Here is a 20,714-nt window from a genome sequence, read left to right on the forward strand (position 1 = left end):
ACACGTTTATAACGCAGGGAAATATATGATCTTCCGTCATACTCCACGCGTTTCTACAGTGACTGTTATTCTTTATTATGACCTTATCAGATAGGGTTGTACCGGAAGCCTGTTTCACAGAATCTATTGTATTTGATGTAAGGTGACCATTTATGAGTATCACTTAAGTAAGTACACAGCTTAAGTTTTCTGTAACTGGTTTGTACCTATGTAGTTTTGACAGCTTGATTTGTATTGTTAAATAGGGAGAACCGGATAAATAGATTAAAACAAATAAAAAGTTTGATTTGGTTAAATCAATATACAAAACAATAGAATATTTATTCAGTTTTTGAGATCACAAAACATGATAATATGTTGATTAACCAATTACTATAAGTCGATACATCATAGAGAAAATTTCACTTGTGATCTTAACCAAAAAATTGTTATCTCCCTTTGTACAATTATTTAGCACTTCACTTGAAAAGAGCATGCATTCAGTGATTTTAACCGTACTCACTGAAACACCAATAACCGTACTCACTGAAACACCAAGTCTTGGTGTTTCAGTAGAGTACGGTTAAAATCACTAAATGCATGCTCTTGTCAAGTTTTATAGTGCAAACATTTATTACTTTTATTGAATACCATACTTTTATACAAAAACACATTGTATCTACCAAATAATAATTTAAAGGATCTTAAATCTATAGATTGATTGCAAACTTGTATTTAAGATAAATGTATGACGCAAGGCTTGTACGGAAGTTGTTTTCTGCCGAACACATGAACTATAGATGGAGGTCCTTTAACAATGTAATAACAAATAAATGCAGTTGAAAGTTGGAATTATTACTATTTACTGCATACAATTCTTCGAATAAAATTGTAGCACGCGAATGATCGATGCAAGCTACATACATGACATAGTTTGTTTTAATAGCTAACCAATGACTCAACGTTTATAGACTGTATACTCACGGTAGGTATAGTGTCCGGCTAGGATCGTGGTTTTCCGAGTGATTTGATCGGTTTTTTTTCGAGTGAATATGATCAAAAATGTAAACAAACAGACTTCCTTTCTGACAAGATGTGATATAGAAGCTTGAGTTTAATATACAAGGTTATACAAGGTATGTTAGTATTTGAGATACAAAGATATTATCAATCTGACATTATTTTTCGTTAAAAAAAGTTAAATTTAGCCTCACATTGCTTTTATTCAAAAATACAGAATAAAGCCATTTTTATACACATACCAATGCAAATGTCGAAGGAAATGCATACATGGAATCTATATATCCTTAGATATACGGAAACTTTACAAAAATTCTTGTTATTACATTGAAAACGACATTTTGAGACTAAATTCATTTCTATATTTCGGGTTTTTTATGATTATATAAATTTCCTATAGCTTAAAATGTTATGTGTCAGTGTATTTATACGTTTAAAAACAATAAAAAAGGTTCAAATTAAGTACTTTTCAAGGCGCGAAACCAATGCATTCATCAGTTTGATAATGGTGTACTAACACTTACATTTTATAAACAAGTATCGTTCATTTGTATATATTGTTGTTTGTCACATCTTATAAATTACACGTACACACAGGCACCTGTTTCAGAAAAAAATTTCCTATATACCTTAATAGGTATATAGGATTTTTTTTTCTGAGACAAGTGCCTGTGCATGTACAGTATATATTTGTGATGTCAACAATCTAATGTAAGCATAGACAATTTGGATTGAGACGTACATACATATAGTGTGTTAAGCTGATCAACTATTCATTTCATTGTTAATTATATATGAAATTTAATTCAAATTTTATTGTCAATGGGAATAAAAATGGGGCGGATTAAGTGTGTGTGTGGTTTTTTTTATTAATGGATTTTGTTTTGTGGGGGCGAGGCAGGCCTCTTTTAGAAGAATATTTTTTTTATTACATAGCATTTTTCTGATTCTTCACTGCTGTCCAGTAGGTTTTTTACTACTTTTTTTAAAAACTCCAGGGTTCACCTCAAGAAATATTATTAACTGTAAAATCAAAAGTAGCATGAAATGAAGTTGAAAAGAATATATGTCCCCTGCACTATGTTTTTAAGGCCGTTTTATAAAAGATCTAGTTATTTCTAATTTAACATTGGAAAGTTGTGGTAAAACGTTTTCTGAACAGAAAATTTGCATTAAATTGAAAAAGGTTCATTTTGATCAACGTAGTAATATGTTTTGGTGATTTATTGGAAATATATGATATTGTCCTTCACTTAATAACAGTTATAAACTAGAAAAAGTAATTTTTTAAAGTCAAGAATACCTTTTTTCTTATTCAATTTTTCTTTAAAAAAACCCGGACCATTTGTTGAAAAACCCGGACGGTTTCACTGTTGCTCTCGAAAAAAATGATTTGTTTTGGTTAAATACAAGGAAATTATGCTTCTTTGTTGCTCAAAACATGTATAGTATTCAAAATAAGATGGGTAGTAATGTAAAAAACTATTATAATTACGAAATAGCAGTTAATTGACCTTATCGCATGTTTTATCACTCGAAAAAAACCCGATCTACACTCGAAAAAAGTGGACCGATTCACTCGAAAAACCACGATCCTAGCCGGACATTATACCTACCGTGATACTTGCCAGTGGCAAAACCGATGACCGATAACAATAGAAAATGTATTCCTCTTATGCATGTTATGAAAAAGTAGAGAAAATCAACATTTACTATAAAACAATGCCGGTGACGATACTGGTCAAAACCTATTTCTAAACAAAAATTATCGTACACTTTAATGTAACACGATACCAAATGGTACACTACCAGGATCTTATACAGCGTTTTCATGTACTTTTAATGTCACTACATATACAGTACTGGCAAAAAAATCATCAATCAGTATATTTCTTACCCATACCTTTTCAGTACATATAATTAAATGCATGTTTTCAGTAATGTTGAGAAAAAGTTGTTTTCAGTACCAGAAATTTTAATCATTTTTCAGTACTGAAAATTTCAGTCATTTTTCAGTCCTGAAAATTTCAGTCATTTTACAGTACTGTAAAAATCAGTCATTTCACAGTACTGAAAATTTCAGTCATTTTGCAGAACTGTAAAAATCAGTCATTTCACAGTACTGAATATTTTAGTCATTTTTCAGTACTTAAACTTTTTGTCATCTTTAAGTACTTCTACATATACAATATTAGGTCAATGTCAGAGAAATATAAAATATTTGTACGAGGCTGAGAAACTGGGGAAGGGCGAGGTTCTACTGAGCCCTTCCTCAGTTTTGTGCCGAATACAAAAAGAATACAAAAAAGTTTATATCTTTATGACATTAACCTAATATTGTTTTTATACTGCAACTTAAATTAATACATTGATAGCTTTTTAAATCGTAACTATTATATATTAATAGCATAAATCTCAAACTTATTTTTATCCCCTCATGAACCCCTGATTGTGGAGAAAGTGTTCCATGATGAAATTGACATTGCACAAAATATAGAAATCAACGACAACGGAAGCCCGCAATGAGAACGGTGTTTTAATCTTTTGCTGACAAAATCTACTCAGGACCAGGATTCTTTAAAGTAAAAAGTTACGAATTATATCAAAGTAGTTCACATTTCATTTGGTTAGTATGGTATGGTGGTAATGAAATTGAATATGGTGTTCAAATTTGGGGCATTTTAGTTGGGTGCAAGACAAGTCCGCCCTGGGACAACTCGGACCGTCTCAAAAAAGACAACTCGGACCAGCTATAATGACAACTCAGACTAAGTTAAAGTATAGAATTAGACTTTGGAAGAAATAAATGATTTTAGGAAAAATAACGAGTCTGAAGAGAAGTATCTAAATTGATACTTTTTTTATTATAATTTTGAGCATGTTGAGCACATATAAAATTATAACGTTAACTAGGGGCGTGTTTTTTTGTTCTTCGGTAGTGAGCCAGAAGAGGTCCATTTCTGTTTTATTTTGCATTGGAAAGATCTCCTGGCTCTCGTCTACCTCTTCTTTTTTAATAGGTAGTTTAGACGGCAGAGACACATAACAAACATCGCGTCGCTTAGTCTAAGTTATATAGATACAATGGATAAGCGTGGATTCTTGAAAAAGAAACCATGAGCCCGGAGGGCGAATGGTTTGTTTTTCATGAATCTACGCTTATCCATTGTATCTATAACTTAAACTATTGTGTTAATTTCTTTTCAAAATTAAAGCCTTTTCTTAATTAGGAGGTATTGTAAGTGAGTTTAAATAACCATGTTATCGTGTCCAACGATGCATTGATAAATCTCAGATCACAATTAATTGGTTAACAAAATACAAATATAACACTTCTACCTTTAAAGAATTTTATATTACCAGGCATATGAATATTATCTGTTTATACAAAATAAGACATATTCGAAATTATTTCTAATAAAATTGAAAATGGAAATGGGGAACGTGCCAAAGAGACAACAACCCGACCAAAAATCATATATAAAGTATATATAATAAGTATGTTATCGAAATTTTTCTAGCACTCTAGGCACATCACGATTTTCTCGCATAGGAATTTGCGAACAGACCTTTGTAAAATTATGTAGTAAAACAAATGAAATCATACTATATTTATGAAACAAAAATTGACAAATAGAATGTAATCATTTTTGTTTCAAACATGTTAAATAGCCAATAATAATAAAAAAAAAACCGGTAAAACTCGCTATTATTACAAAAATATCCACTATAACTTGCAAAATTAGAAAAAAAACTAGGATAACTTAAGAATTGGTACAACAAAGAGAATACAGGGATTCGAACCTAAACCGACAAATCCCGATCTTTAACTCATTGATTTTAACCATGCTAACCTCGCGGCTACCAACTCATACTATACGACTGCCTATTGTGTCTATATAAAGGTACAAGCCCTGTGTGTCCGATGAACCGATGTATATCAGATGTTCATTTAAATATATATAATAAACATCTATAGTGTAACCCATTGGTAGAGAAGAGGTTTCGTCGGTGTGTTGATGTCAGTCACACATAACAGATTTCAAGGAAGGGTTCGATTCCCAGTGAAGGCATATAAAAATTACAAAAAATAAAGGTAAGTTTTTAAATTAATTCAATTAGTGAACAGACATCAGTAAATTAGCCTATTCAAACTTAATGAAATTAGGCGCACAAAGGAAACAATTGAATATAATTTGGTGAGTCAATTTCAGCGGCAGATTTAGGAAGCGTTGATTCTAGAAAAAGAATCCAGGGTAAATGAATAGGCTGACGTCACCACAATGGTTTAAATGACATTAATAGATTTATAAATGCAGAAATAATAAAATATGAGCTGTGTGATAAACGTGTTTATGGTATGGCAACCTTAGTAGGACACTATAAGGACAACTAGCTGGATTAATAATAAAAACACACGGATAATAACAGTAAGGGTACGACCTTTTGATATTCTAAGGAGAAGGATCTTTTGCGGAATTTTTTATTCATTTTAAATTTTTAACTTGTCGCTAAGCATGCCTATTTTTCCAGCTCTTACCAGGCCACCATATTCATATTCAAAATCCTCCTGCCCCCCCCCCCCCCCCCCGCCCCCCCCCTTTTCCCCAAAAATTCAAATGATTTTCTCCTTATTTAACACGAGTTTGAATTGATTGATTGTCGGTTGTTTGTTTTTAACGTCGAGCGACTAATATTTCATACATGTCTAGACAAAACGCGAAATTAAAAGTCATGTATAGAATATCAAAACAAGTAAGGAGATGTGGTATGATTGCCAATTAGGCAACTATCAACCGGAGTTCAACGAAGTAGTGTTAGCAATTATAACCAACCGTGCGGCCTTCAAAACCGTTTAAACCCGCTGCATTTGTTTGCACCTGTCCTATAAGTCAGGAATCTGATGTTCAGTAGTTGTCGTTTGTTGATGTGGTTCATAAGTGTTTCTCGTTTCTCGTTTTTTATATAGATTAGACCGTTAGTTTTCCCGTTTGAATGGTTTCACACTAGTAATTTTTGGAGCTTAATTTTCGGTGTGAGCCAAGGCTCCGTGTTGAAGACCGTACTGTGACCTATAATGGTTTACTTTTATAAATTTTGACTTGGATGGAGAGTTGTCTCATTGGCACTCATACCACATCTTCTTATATCTAAATACCCATACTGTATATCAGTTATAAAAGGCCCCGACATAAAAAATGTGAAACAACTAAAACGAAATAAACTAACGGCTTAACGATATATAACAAACCCATTCTAAAAAAATCAACATGTTTGTGAGCGCTCAACCCACCCCTAAACTTAGACAGTGGTGTAACAGTACAACATAAAAACAACGTGTAAAAGTCCGTTGCATTTGGATCGGTACGAGACACAAAAACAAGTAACATTAACTAAAGATGATAAACGTGAAGCACCGAAATAAGAGTATTTGCAGTAACTGAAAACTTGTTAAAAGCCAATTAAAACCAACATATAAATCATGCTTTTCCAGACTAAAGTATCAATCAGTGGCGGATCAAGATATGTTCACAAGAGGGGTGGGGCAAGAGGAAACTTGCTCTAATCATGTTTCAGTAATTCCCAATATAATCAACAAAATTTTTCCCACAGAAGGGGGTTGGGCACCCCGCCCCCTATATCCGCCTCTGTCAATCATTACACAACAAACGGATTTAGTCATAAACAGTCTGAAAAACTCCATTGCCTTGTATACTTGTACCTTGAAAACATATACATTTGTACGATTAAGGTTCTGAAAAAGTGGTGGTCCGAAGGTTTTGACCAGTAGATTTTTCTTCAAAGACCAACAAGGAATAAAGATTCTGAGAACTCGCCAATATCTTTTATATACAATTTCTAAAGAAAAAATGTCCTTTTCGGTCATATATATATACCAGTAAAATATTGACATTTTTTTGTATAGGTTCAGATTATTTTAAAAAGATAAATAGTCTGAGCTTTAAGCCGTATTTGTTTATCTTAATTAAGTTAGAAAAGCATAAAGAAAACATATCATGTACACAGCAATCTCTTCCAACCATTTTTTTGTCTTTACACTTATATAATTACATCAATGCCAAAACAGAGAACACTATTAAAGTCATGTTTACCAAATGAACTGGCGTAACTAAATTTTCTAATAAATTATCGTAAACTTCGTTTATGTAATCCAACATAAGAAATGTGCTATATTTGACGGCAAATTGTATTGTTGTTTTGTAACTTCTTCATCAGAGTATCTCCTGAAGAGGTCCTGATTCATTTTTTTTGGACTATTCACCAGAATACATTCTGGAGATATACAGAAGAGACCAATAAAACACGCCCTAGGTCCGTACATGAAGAGAGGTCTATATCAACAGTGGAGTACTAGTGTTGTTCCAAAGTCTGTCTGTCTGTCTGTCTGTCCAGCACTCTTTTTTCTTCATTCTTCAATATATTAATTTGATATTTGGTGTATTGTTGTATCATGACAAGTTTGGCCATGGCGTTGTCAGTTTGTTTTCGATCTATGAGTTTGACTGTCCCTCTGGTATCTTTCGTCCCTCTTTTACAGATCAAGTCAAGTTTGAATTTTGTTCCGGTCGAATGATTTTGTGCAGAGTTATGGTCCTTGGACAGAAAATTCACTTAAATAATTTCCTCACTTTTTCGTTATGCTTGAAGATATTGACTTGATATTTGTTATATTCAATGTAGTTTAAAGATCAAGTTTTTAACCCGTAGGCGACTATATATTGCCATGAAATACTCACATAATGCTTGTTATTTCTGTTGTTTGAAAGCTGTATGGGAAAATATTTTTTGTAATATTTTGATAGATTCTCTTTTTTTGTTTTGTTACATTACTGATTGTTGATTCAATTTAATTATTATGACAAAATGAATACTTTAATTAACAGATTAATGAAAGGGGCACTAGCTACCATATATATGAAAAATCTAATATATGATGTTTTTCTATCAATCATTAATGAAAGTGAAATAGTGAAATAATTATTCGCTTTAAACAGCCAGTATAGTACAATTTTGTCATGAAACTGCCTCCGTTGAAGTATGCAAACATCCTATAGAGCAAATAACATGGATGATTAATATTGACCATTTGGTATGTGACCGTGTTCTGAGCGACACGTACATGCAGGTCATAAATTATTTTGTTAAATGAAATCAAATCTTTAACTACTAATGGGTGCCGTAGGAGGTCCACCAGAATTTTTAGCGAGGATTACTTGGCATGGGAGAAAGGAAGAAAGACCATTCACAAGTTTACTAACATTTGTTTTCTCTGTTTTAATTAAATAAAAAAAATAATAAACCTTTCTTATATGGAGTTCATAAGATAAAAAGAATCCCTGAGGAACAACATAAAGTCTGAAGGCGGGCACATAGAAGAAAAAGAAGGGTTTTTTTTTGGCAAAGGGTGCCGGGGCAATCTTCTCTGTGTTCAAAATATACATGAAATATTTGCCACTACCCCTTGTCTGTTCTATAAATTCTTTCTGTTACTCGAAAGAATTTAGATAAATAGGTAATGTGTCCATGGGACATAGATGATGCCCCCGCTTGCATATCATATAAAGTTATAAAAGGACATTACTGAGGAACAGTAAAAGTGATACTACCTAAATTTGTACTTGATCCGAGTTATGTCGTAATAAGTATTAAGTATAAGTTACATAACATTTGGTTTAGGCAATTTAAACTTAAGTTAAAGAATGGAAACAAGAAATTCTCATTTTTGTTTCCTTTGAAAGGGGCATAACTCTAAAATGGGTAGAATGACGCCACTAAAATTCAAACTTGGTCTGTGTTTTGTTGTATTTAGCATTGTGTATACGTTTCATAACATTTGGTTGAGGTAAACTAATTTAAAAGTTAGAGAACAGAAACGAAAAAAATCAGCATTTTTTTAATTTTTAAAGGGGCACTACACTTGAACGGTTAAAGTGACCCCACCAAAATTCGATCTTAATCTGTGTTTTGTGTTAATAAGCATTGTGTATAAGTTTCATAACATTTGGTTGAAGTAAACTAAAGTAAGAGAAACGAAAAATTCAGCATTTTTTCCAATTGTAAAGAGGCATAACTCCAGAACGGTTAAAGTGACGCCACCAAAATTCTAACTTGGTATGTGTTGTGTAGTAATTAGCATTGTGAATAAGTTTCATAACATTTGGTTGAGGCAAACTTAAGTTAGAGAATGGAAACCAACTTCGGGACGTACGGACGAACGAACAGACGGACAAGGGTAAAACTATGGCGGGGACATAAAATAAAGCTAATTTAACCCCTAGACTTATTTTATGCATCAGTAATAAATTAATAACAAAAATAACAAAAAATTGTATCCACGTAATACAATATTTATTTTCTTATGTTTTGTGAATTCAGTATTATGCCGAAATGTTGTTGCCATTTAAAATATACAGTCCGCCAAAAGTTAAGCACCACCTTAATATAACTGGCAATATTTTTTCAACTATTGCGAAAAAAATATTTATTTTTGGTGTTATAAATTGCCTATAACATACACTAAGAAAATGCATTACGACAAAAAAAAATAAACTCCGATAAACACGCCAAGCTATTTTTTATCATAGGTCATCTGCACTTTTTCGAATACACTGTTTCGATGCCTTTACATCATCTTCCTACTGTCCCGCTTACATGTGAAATTGACCTTCACCAAGTCACTGTGAAATATGGCAAGGGGTAAGTTATATGTGACTGAACCTTGACAAGCAATTGACATGTCAAATGCCGGTAGGCGCACTAGTTGCATAGGTAACCATTTCAATGTTAAACACACCGTCATTGTCAGATTTTTATAACGTCATGTTGACACAGGAACTGTAAATGGTAGACCAAGGTCCGGAAGACCCCGTTTAACTACCGATCGTGATGACAGACTCCTTATTGGTTGTGCTAAAGCCAACCCAGTTACTCCTGCCCCACAACTTAGACACCACCGGCGTCAAGGTGCTCATGTTAGTGTTCGAACATTGGTCCGTCGACTTCATAGAGGCTACCTAAGAGCACGTCGTGTTGTCAAGAGACCGGCCCAAACAGCCAGGCACTGTATAATCAGGTTTCAAAGGGCTAATGACCATCGACGCTGGAACATGAGAAGCTGGCAAAATGTGCATTGGTCAAATGAGAGTCAGTTTCTGTTACGACCAATAGACGGCAGAATACGAGTTTGTCGTGGAAATAAAACTGCTAATGACCAAAACAACATTTGCCCAACGACTGCATACGTTGCTGGTACTGTTACAGTATGGGGTTTCTTCTCATACTATTGTAAGGTGGGTATGCATATTCTGCAGGGTAACATGAACGGACAGACATACAGGGATTTGGTGCTTAGAAACATTGTAGTCCCTCATTTTGATAATCCTCCACTTGCTTCAAGACCCTTGTGCATGTACGATAATGATAGACCACACAGGGCAAGGATTGTAACCGAGTACAAAGGGTACAAAGATCAAGAAGCCATTGACACTATCTTTTGGCCTTCCATGTCTCCAGACATGAACCCTATCGAACATGTCTGGGATGCCATTGGCAGAAATCTCAATCGCAGAGATCCACCTTTGCAAAATCTTAGCGATTTAAGACGCGCAATTGTTGCTGAATGGAATAAATTTGCTCAACTAAAGTTCAAAAGGCTTGTACAGAGTATGAGACTCCGTGTTATGGAACTGTACCGAAAGAGAGGGTGTTACACATCCTATTGACTCAAATATTGACATTAAATTTGCCGAACATACCAAAGATTATTTGTAGAGACTTTAAATGATATTGGGTGATTAATTGTTGTAAAAAAATAAATTCACAGTGAAACTTAAATTCCGTTTCTGATTTGTGTAATTTTCACTATTTCTATGAACGCAAATTTCAAATGCATAGAACCTGCATACGTGAACAAACTTAAGTCTACGGTTTGTTTATGGTATATGTTGACAAAATTGCTACATGAATATTTTCTCATTTTCGAGGATTAACTGATTTTTTTAAATAAAAAAAAAATCCGATGAAATTAATAAAAATAGGTGGTGCTTAACTTTTGGCGGACTGTATATATCATTTAATAATTTGTATAGTTCAAATCCACTTTGAATAATTTATCTTTGAGTTGTCTTTATAGATGGTCCGAGTTTACTTATTGGTGGTCCGAATTGTCTTATTGACGATCGGAGTTGTCTTTTTAGACTTGTTTCCAAGTCAATTGTCATGCATTTTGTAACTTTACTACAAGGGTTCTTTTATGGTTGCCATGGTCAGGGTTGTTTACTTTTAAGGGGACAACTATATGATTTTTTTAGGGAGTGGGGGAATTTTTGACGAATAGATCTATTCATTTTGATCTGTTGCTACGCATGCTTATATTTTACTGCAGCAAAGCTTCATTTTTACTTTGTACACAATTTAGTTCCTGCATTTTGAGTTGCAGAGAATTAATTTTCCTCATGCTCTGGGCATGTTGGGCAAAATCATTTCTTTCAACTCTTATCAGCCCACGGAAAAAGGGGGAGGGGGCATCAATGTCATTTAGCAGCGAGTAGAAATAGACTTTATTAAAGTTAATTAAAAAAATGAAAACTTATTTGATTACCTAATTTAAACAGGTAGCTTGGAAATATACATGTGTATAAATGGGTTTTGATTTTCTTATTTAATATATATGTAAATGAGTAGGGACTTTCACATTAATCAATATATGAACGGGAGGTGTTATTCAAACTCCAACCGGACGTCTCAACTCTGTACCCAACTTTTTAGGTTGAGATTCCACTGTGTACCAACGAGGCCAGGATATGAACAACTTTGGAATTAGTACACTTCCCCATATAATTCTTATGTCATAATGCTTATGTTGTTATATCACAGAAAAAAAAAACCTGATTGTTCAAGTATGTCATTTATAATCGTTGTAATTCATTCATACAAAAACAATTTCAGATGGGTGAATTTATAAATACATATAGCATAAAAAGGGATGGAGGTTCTGGTTGGGTCCTGGGTCTCAAATACGATATAAGATATATATAAGTATAAAATCCAATCAATTGGACTGCTACAAAATAACACAAATATACAATAAACATTACAAATATGTAGCATTTACAAAGTTTAACGTGAAAAATTAATTTTAAAAAATCTCGTTTTTTTTATTTTTTTTTTCATTTTATTCTTTAATTCTTTTCTAACACCATAGACTACATGCCTCTCCCCCAAATTAACATGCAAATTGTTATGTTAATAAGAGCAGTAAAAAAGAAAAATGCTATGAAGAAACATAGGCAAAGAAAATCTGACTTCTGATTTTAAGCCCTTTTATTTTCGGTCAACTGCAACAGACAATATTTATGTATTGTATATATGTACATGCTTTAACACTGTGCGGGACAAATTTGCCATTCCAGAATTGGCAAATCTGACTTTGTCGGTTTACAAGATATTAAAAAATATTTTTTGCCCAAGTGATAGATAATCAAAAAAATTAAATTTCCCTATATGTCCCAAAATGTCACCGTTGTCACTGTTGTCACCACAGCTGATTAAAAGTACATTTCCCATGGGAATTTAAAAATTCCCATGGGAATATTCGAAGTTCCCATGGGAAAAGTTAAAGTTCCCATCGGAAAAAGTACTTTTCCCATGGGAATTTTGAAGTTCCCTTCGGAACTACAATTTCCCATGGGAACATTAGTAGATAGTTTCTTCCCATGGGAAATTCTAAATTTCCCAAGGGAATTTTTGTTCCCATGGGAACTAATTTTTCTTCCCATGGGAACACCTTTTTCCCTTGGGAACATTTATTCTTCCCATGGGAACATTATTTTTCTTTTTTTTTCAGAATTTGTAAAAGAGCTATGAAATATCGCAATGGACTGACAGTTACTAGTAACCATGACTGGAACAGTTTAACAAGCATTCCATTTGATAAAAAAATGTAATTTCAATAAATTAAAAGTATTTCTATCATACTTTTACACTCAAAAGTCTTTTATTACCGTTGAATGATTGATAGAAATTCTACCGTCCAGCGGCTGATTTTACAATTTGAATCTCTCACCTTTGTTTTCGATCAATAGCATCGTGCATTTCATGTAATAGTGTTCGCTGAACTGTCAAGTATCAGAGCCATGCCTTTGTATTTCAGAATTTAGTTTAAGAATAAAAATTATAAATCTGTTTTAATCTATATACATGGGAAATCACGAATCGTGTTTAAAGGGAAATCACACTATTTATACTACTAATAATAATTCATTGAAATTTTGCATGTAGACAGATCATACTTATTAAGATATTTTAGGCGAAAAAAAAATTGGGGTCACCGATGTTGTTTTCGAGATATGACGTCATCAAAACTTAAAGAATCGCGTTATAACGAAATATAGAAATACCGCTCTAAATTGTTAGAAAAAGACAAACTTATTGAAAAACCAAGTTTAACTGGAATAACAAAAACAGTCAAATGTAACTTATACCTTATGAACATTTATTTGTCTCGGTTTCCTTATTTTTGAAGGCATTTGAACATGTCCCGCCATTTTTAATTGCTATTTATTATAGATTTTTCTTGAAATAAAAAAAATCTACTAATGTTTTTCCCTTCAAACTTCTACATAAGTTGCAGCTTCAGGGAAGATTTTAAAAGCATAAATAAAAAAGGGGGGTCACCGATGTTTTAAATCCGCTAAAACGGAAATAATCTTTATTATTGAATTTTGGCGGGAACTATAACCTTTTAACGTTATAGAACGACGTTGCTGGCATAACAGCATTTCTTGCAATTAAACCTTTTCACTACAAAATATAATATCATTTTGAACATTTTTTAAGGTATTTTGATTATTCATTGATATCTTTATCAATCTATCGAATCGTTAAACATAGATACAATACTGAACAGTTTATTATAAAGTAATTGTCAAAGTTGAAGTCATCTCATTTTTTAAATTGCATTTGTTGTATGGGGAAAACGAATGTTTGCCTCATGCCGTATTATAGAAATAATTTTCGGCTTCCAGATAAAGAATCTTCTACCTCGGAAGACTGAGGGTATCCGGGCTGAAAAGTAAAACGTTCCTTTTAGACTGCAGGCAGAATAATTTCGTTACCATAATTTCACTAGCTTGTCCATTCGCACCGGGAAGATGAAACCTGAAATGCCGTGTTAAAAATGCCACAAACTCAGCACGTTAAAAGAAACCTATTTTCGGTAGGAATTTAAAATTGGTTCCGTAATTACACAACGCTTCATAAATTATTCGAACTGTGGAAACCAAATTTTTTTCTGAGTTCTATCATTACGCACCCATTTTTCATATCTCGTTGCATGTTCATTGTACATAATATGTTCAATGTTCATCGCCTGGATATTAAAACTTTATGTATTACGTATATTTTATTACCGTTCGATTAATCGCTCAACGTTGGTATGTTATGAGAAATACAATGCATCTGATCAAGGATTTGTATAGTGAGAAGGATTGGAATCTCGCGGTATATCGACACTTCTCGCGTATCGTGAGATGTTGCGTACTCGCCACTATAAATTTATACGCGCCTGTTAGTAAATATCCGGTCGAACAGCGTGTATTGCAAGATAATCATTTCTGACTTGTTTGTTGTTAGGTTTAGTTTGTTTTAGCATCTTTGATCAATATTTTGTTTTAATTCGCAAAGATATCACGATTCCTTCTGAGTATGTCATATTGAGGACCTCTCTCAAGCTGGAAAATAAACTTTGATAGTCGTTTACATTTGGCAGTTGCCGAAAATTATCGTAATTATGTTGTTGTTTTTCTTGTGATCTTAATTTGAGTAGCCCAACACATCTTTATGATACTAGTAATAGCTGTTTAAGATAACCCCAAAGAGAAGGTCAAAACAATTATTTATTTTCGCAGCTTGTCTTTGTCCTTTCTTCTAGTATATGAAACTGACCCAACTACCACAAGAGCATTGACCATGTTGACAGTTAAGAGGAAATCATACAGTCTTCAAGAATAGTCAGTCTCCATACAATATCTGTATGTTGATTTTTTATCATAGTTAAGTTATGAATAAATTTAACAGAATCAATATACATGTACAAATGTAAGGTCCGCAACAAATGAGAAATTAAATGAATTCATTGATTTTCAAGAATTCTCGTCTGTTCAAACTGCAAATACATGAGTTGTAACTGGAACTATAGAGGTTTGAGTTCATTGAAGGACTGGCAGGTTGTTAAAAATAAGTTCATGATTATAAACAACAGTAAAATAGAAACTGAAATGATATGGAGTAAATGTACATAGAACTAAATCGCACCCAATACATAGAAAACATAGAAAATTATCAATGAACATGGCTTTTATTCCTGTTCTTCATCTTGACAGTTGATGTAGGGTCTTCAACAATGAATGTATCATTCATATCCTAAAATCAATGGTTGTACCCATGGCAAGTACAAGTAAATTTCCCTTGTGAAAAACATTAGTAACACAAGCAACTAATAGCATTTTACGAATAACTTTGATGGGTTATCTGCTTATTGTGTCATACACCCTACTCATATTGATAATTTGTTTCACATTTTTCACGTTGTGGCCTTTTAGAGACAACTATACAATATGGGTTTTTCTCATTGTTGAAGGCTGTACAGTTGCCTATAATTGCTTACATCCACTTCATTTGAATTTGATGGATAGTTGTCTCATTGGCATTCATACATCTCCTTATTTTTATATTGGTAAAGATTTGACATTTTTTATTAGCATTAAATAAGAGCATATATAAGTGGACAATCATTTCATTTTTAGGGGGTAAGGCAGGAGGATTTCTCTTGGACAGATTATTCACAAATAGTCAATATTATTTCATTTTTATCTGTTGCTCAGATTGTTTATGTCACATAGCTTCATTTTCACTTTTTTACATAATTTTTCATGCTTAATGTGAGGCAGAAATGCAGCAGCTTATTCATTTTCATCTTGAACGGGCAACATTATTTCTTCTACTTATTCTCACCAAGCTAAAATATTCATTCCCACATCACCCCACCTTCATCCCATTGACCCAATAAATCCATTGGTTATCCACTTTCAAAAAGTACCTACATTGTACCTAGAAAACCTATCTTAGTGAACACTGACCTGTCTTCGTTTACATCCTTGTCCTTTGATCTCCTGATAGTTGTCTTAATAGCAATCGTACCACATCTCCTTATTTTTATACCCACATGAAATATTTTTTTACATTCCTTATGAACCAAGCATGAAAGACCAAAAAATGGAACATTGTTACAAACTAAACTATCTGGGAACACCCAACCACAGAAATGCTGGTACCCGCTATGACATGTATGAAGACATGTATTCTGGATGTCTTGTAATAAAAGAAGTTTGTTCTTGCTAACAAATTTTATTAACACACAAAGCAATATTAAAACATGTTAATTTTCCAAGTCCTTTTTTAATTCCATTCATGACACTATTTGAATAAATATATAGTCACTGGTTGGATTTTACATATTGATAATGGTGATTTCATACTCTGGTTAACTTCCGTCTTAAGTTGGTCACAGGAGCTGACACAATTTGTATTTGAATTTTTGGAACATAAAGTATCCTCTGCGACGTGTACATCATAGAAAATACATTCTACAAATGTATGTCTTCTAGAGGCTTGGTTTCAGAGCTCCAGATAAGAATTCACAATTTGGGGTGTTTACCCACCATTTTCTTATTTAATTGGGTGATAAAGTTTTTTAATTGCATTATCAATTTCAATTCACCCCTCAAGTTGATATCAAATTGGGTTTTTCACCACCAAGCTCATTATTGTATTGGGTTTTTTCATCCACACAATATTGAATATTTAAGCAATATCAACCCCAGATGTTTTTCAATCTTAAATACATGTGTATGTTCCTTTCTTTGTATATGTGCTATATATATGTTTCATTAGGTTTATTCACTGACGAGCGATTGTAGGTTTAATTTGTGTCCTGTTTCAAACGTCTGCCAGTCAGTGTATTTTGTCACAACTTATATAAACTGTAAAAAACGGATATGTGTATTCACAGACACTCGTCTCAGATTCCCCCCCCCCCCCCCCCCCTCTATATACCTTTATATAAAAAATTCTGAGACGAATGCATGTGTGTGTACTCACTCATTAAATGTAAAATGGAAGAAATATATGATATAAACTGTATACTTGAATGTTTTTGTTTAATTTAATTTATATAAATCTGGGTCAAGCTGTCCCTCATTAGAACTTTTGGTTTCCGATGTTTTCCAACTACAATATTGGCCTTTCACTTTTTCCAACTGATTTTGTTTTTGACGAAACCCCGTGTTAATTAGCAATGTTCTCGATAAGGTACGCATAAACACCCGTGCGTTCTATGGAGGCTTCCTAATAACAATGGCTGATTCTTGTTATCATCATAAATTTCACTTAGCTATTCAAAAGAAGCTGAAAACATGCTTCTATTCAATATTTCTACCGGACTTTCACTTTTGTTTTAATTCAATGTATGTTATGATAAATCCCGAGCAATTCGAAAAAAAATATGATAACATGACACACACTAATTGGATAAACGCCGAGAAGATCGAAATGTTTTCAAAACCACGTGTACCTTTTGAGCAACGGAAAATTTAAACAGGGACCCATTTCAGCTTCTTGATGCAGAGATCTATTTTAAGAACGAAAGAAAATTTCCAATTATTATAAAAATAGATTTACGCGACGATTGTAAACAGATAAGGGTAAATAACGCAAACGGTAGCCAAAAAAAGGGTTGAGAACTCATGGTTTTGGCATATAATTGGGTTTTCCTTTGAATCAATTGGGTTATTGAACCCTGCAATGGTCAATTGCATTGGGTTTTTTATAATTTGTATTGCGTGATCACGCAAATACGCAGCTTATCTGGAGCTCTGTTGGTTTGATGCCTTTCCCTGTATTGCATGCAGTATGAGTGATCATTTTGTAAGTCAGAATATGGTGTTATTTCTTGCACTTTCACCACAAAGAAAGATATCTCCTTTCTTTAACTTTGGTATCCTGAAAATAACAAACAGTTTTTTTTGTAAGACTAAAATACATAAAATATAATTAGGGTTTCCCTGACATTTTCCATATTGTAAAATTATAATATTAATCCATTTAATTTCAAAGCAAAAAAAAATAAAACATTACATGTAAAACAAAATACACCTGCCTACGAATAAGAATCTAAAAATTACATTTTGTGGCAGTACTACATGTAGTACTAGTGCTGAAAGCTGTCAGAGCTGGCTAGAATTCAACTAAGAATTTCTGTAAAAAATATTAAGAGATGTGGCACACTGGTATGATTCTTGCACAAATTCTGAATATAATGATTTTAAAGTAATTCTGGTATCAGTATTATTTTATATATATAATAATGTAGTTACCTGATTATTATCCACAGCCATAATCAACTATTGTCTTCAGAGAGAAGTACTATTAGAACACAAAATATCTTTTACATCTGAAAGTAAAAAACTTAATGCAAATATGATGTTAAACAATTATACACAGTAACTGAAATTTTATTACTTATGTATCAAGAGTAAGCTACTCTCCTAGCTGTCCATATATAAAAGTTAAATAATTATTTTTTATCAAATAACATTTAGAGAATTTTGCAGTTATTTAAAAACGAATAATTGGGCACTCGTCACTGCTGGGTTATGTATAATCTGTTACTGTTTAAACCATGTAAACAGATGTAATTTACATGTTCACTATAATAATGCTGGGATATGTATTTTATTGAAATTAATCCAGTTATCGTGGGTTTTATGGTATACATATATATATATATATGTGAACATTAACAAAGTAACATGTGTACAGTTCATAATACATCACAAAAATAATAAAATACAAGACATGAATTTATGTAGAATATGGAGTCTGGTCAGAAAAAGTTCAGAATTTGAAATTCGCATTGGCACATTATGCATCCTATACAAGTACATAACCGGTTGATTGTATTGGGGTAACAAGGATTAATTATGTACTTTAGTAGACATGTATCCATCCCAGGAATATCAAATGTTTGACAATGACAACATAAAATTTTTGACTATTTTGGTATTTCTTTATATTTCAAATGATGAACCCAGACGCCCAAGAGTCCTGACAATACATGTATGAAGAGTTTTTAGTAGTGAGCTGAGAGTTTATAACTGCTCCTTGATGAAGTGCCTAATTTTACTTTCAAATTCTCCATACACATGATACATGTACAAGTGAATGGACCGTTCTTTTCTTTTTGGTTTTTGTTTATGAGTGTTAAGAAATTTTGTGTTTTGTGGAACACTTTTTGACAACAAAGCCTGAAAAATAGTCTTTCATAAAATTTCTTTTTATTCATTTGGGCAGTTAGAAAAATTATACTGGTCTGGGACGAGCGCTTGTGATTTATCCTGAAGACGGCAATATATATTTTTTATTTCATTAACTGAATTAGTCGCACTGAAATCGTACCCTTATCCCCCACACTTTTAAGCACATATATACACATATACAAATGTAACTATCTCCTGTTATCTTTGGTACAGGCCTGAGGTATACCAAAAAATTGGAGAGATAGACAGTCTTAATATATGATAGTAAGAACACGCCTTTAACTTGTAAATTAATAGTGTCCCTATATTTTCACTTTATACTACTGCCAAAATATGCCATCACCTATGACAGTAGCCTATGTGCAGTATGACTGTATGATATACTCAGTTGATGTGGTGAACGTAAGCAGGGTTCTGTTAACCCTTGAAGGCATAAAGGTATTTCCCAGTACATTTTCATATCAATTCTAAAGGAAAAAACAATACCTTTTGGTGTAAATGTCCATGAAACGACAGATGCAAACTATGTATTCTACTGTAAACATTTTTCATCACGTTCGAGGGACTACAGGAAGTTTATTTATGTTAATTTAGTCCCGCCCATTATAACGACTTTTGGATGCATCTAGTAACCGTAGCGGTATTTTGAAAATATGATAATATCACACGTTATCATTTTGCAAGCCAAATGTTTTAGAAAGTACAACAAATAAACTATGATAAATTGATATAATTACGTTTTAGTGTTGAAATCGACCGAATGCGGCACTTTATTGGTATTTTATCAGTCCACCCCTTTTTGCACTGACGCGGGACGATTTTTGACGGTTGGTCTGAAATAACCATTAAAATAACAACAACGAAAGCTCCTTACACTATATAGTTTATAATATACACGCACCACACACATTTATTTCATATAATTCAAGTTTCTGAACACAATTCCGTATTATGAAGGAGGAGATTGAGATTAAAGTTGTGGTTTGGACCGCCTATTTGGGCGGGATTATTACGATGACCAATAGATAAAATGCATAGTATATTTAGATGCAGACAATGTGTTTTGTAAAGATATAAACTGTTTTTTGAATCAGAACTGTCATAAACTTACACTTAAAAGTATCACATCATGTAATTTTGTTAAGGTATACTTACAAAACGTCGAGTTTATCTGGAAACGACATAAATTCAACTTGTAATGGTGGACGAAAAACGACTAACGAGATGCATCACGGTAAATCTCGCAAAATCTCATCATACGCAGCTTATTTCAATACAGGCAATGCAAATAGTTCACGAGATTCCAATCCTTCTCACTAT

General features: G+C 32.9%; 1 long non-coding RNA gene across 1 annotated transcript; it reads right to left on the bottom strand.

Moving 5' to 3' along the window:
* Positions 1-17,959: 17,959 nt before the first annotated feature.
* LOC127715017 (uncharacterized) lies at positions 17,960-20,146 on the bottom strand. Its single transcript, XR_007988066.1, has 3 exons — positions 19,881-20,146; positions 18,453-18,529; positions 17,960-18,078 (listed from the first exon to the last, which is right to left on the bottom strand). It is a non-coding gene; the product is annotated as an uncharacterized LOC127715017 (long non-coding RNA).
* Positions 20,147-20,714: the final 568 nt, after the last annotated feature.

Source organism: Mytilus californianus, unplaced genomic scaffold (assembly GCF_021869535.1).
Source record: "Mytilus californianus isolate M0D057914Y unplaced genomic scaffold, xbMytCali1.0.p SCAF_9, whole genome shotgun sequence".
Classification (NCBI taxonomy): domain Eukaryota; kingdom Metazoa; phylum Mollusca; class Bivalvia; order Mytilida; family Mytilidae; genus Mytilus; species Mytilus californianus.